Raw genomic sequence first — 1,253 nt, forward strand, 5'->3', positions numbered from 1 at the left:
AGATGACACCGTGGAAACGCTTCGTGAAGGCCCGTACGATGGTCGCGTCCCCCCCCCCCCCCCCCCCCCCCCCCCCCCCCCCGAGCGCCGCCGCCTGCGCCAAGAGCGCGACCGCCTATGACGAGAGTGCCACCGCATCCGCATTGAGCGCGGCCGCTTCCACCGAGAGGGTGTCTGTGGCAGCCGATAGGGAAACTGCAGCAGCCGAGACGGCTGCAGCTGCTGCTGCGGCGATGGTTGCAAACGCCGAGAGCGCTTGAGCTGCCGTCTGTGCCGCTGATGTCGCCCTGGCCCGGGTCGAGGCCATCCACACCAAGATCAAGGATGCACACGCCAAGATATTCCAGGCCACCTCGGACTCCAGCATGCAACCCACATCTGAAAAGGTGGCGGTGGCCATGGAGCACCTGCTTCCTCATGAGGTCGCCGAGCATGAGCTGGAGATGCAGGAGGCGGCGGAGATCGAGGAGCGCCGGGAGAGGAGTTGCGCGTGGCCGAGGTCGAGGTAGAGAAGAGTCTGTCCGTCAAGGAATCGGCTGTGGAGTACCAACGCGAGCTCTAGCGCAGCCAGTACTACGAGTACTACAACCTTGAGGGCGGCGCCGACGACGAGGACGAAGACACGGTCGACTTCAGCAGGGGGACGCGGAGTCCACCAACGGCGGCATGTCGCCAGGACAAGTCATCGACGTCTCATCTCACATCGACGATGCATAGGCCGGCGCGGCAGCGGATTTGTTAAAATTATGCATACTTAGGCTTTGTTTTTAATGCTGGTCTTTTGTTAGAGTAATGTTTAGGTCAACTGGATGTGTTTAATTACTAAAATTGCTCGATTCAGTAAGTGTGGTCTGTCTGCTGTACGCTCTTTTGTGTGCCCAAATTAGCAAGCGATGTTAAATTATGCAATGACGTATCCGGGGAAATTTCCACCAAAATTTGAATTATCAAACTCATCCCATGCGCGTAAAGCAGAAAAATCATTTGCGATGCACACAATCATTCAAAGTGAATAGTCCGGCGGCACCACGCGCAAAGTTTCCCCTCCACATTTTCAAAAGTTTGGCTTACCGCCAAAATATCTACCCCCGCCCCCTTCCCCCCTTCCCCACCCCCTTTTCTCCCTGACCACAAGTCACATTTCCCCTGTTTCCTACTTCCTTCCTTCATTGCTAATCTATAGCCGCTTCCTCGCTCTCGTCGTCTCGCATCCTACCGCCGGGGTCACCATGGTCTTCTTCAAAGACCTCTCC

This window comes from Triticum urartu, chromosome 7, assembly GCF_003073215.2.
Source record: "Triticum urartu cultivar G1812 chromosome 7, Tu2.1, whole genome shotgun sequence".
Classification (NCBI taxonomy): domain Eukaryota; kingdom Viridiplantae; phylum Streptophyta; class Magnoliopsida; order Poales; family Poaceae; genus Triticum; species Triticum urartu.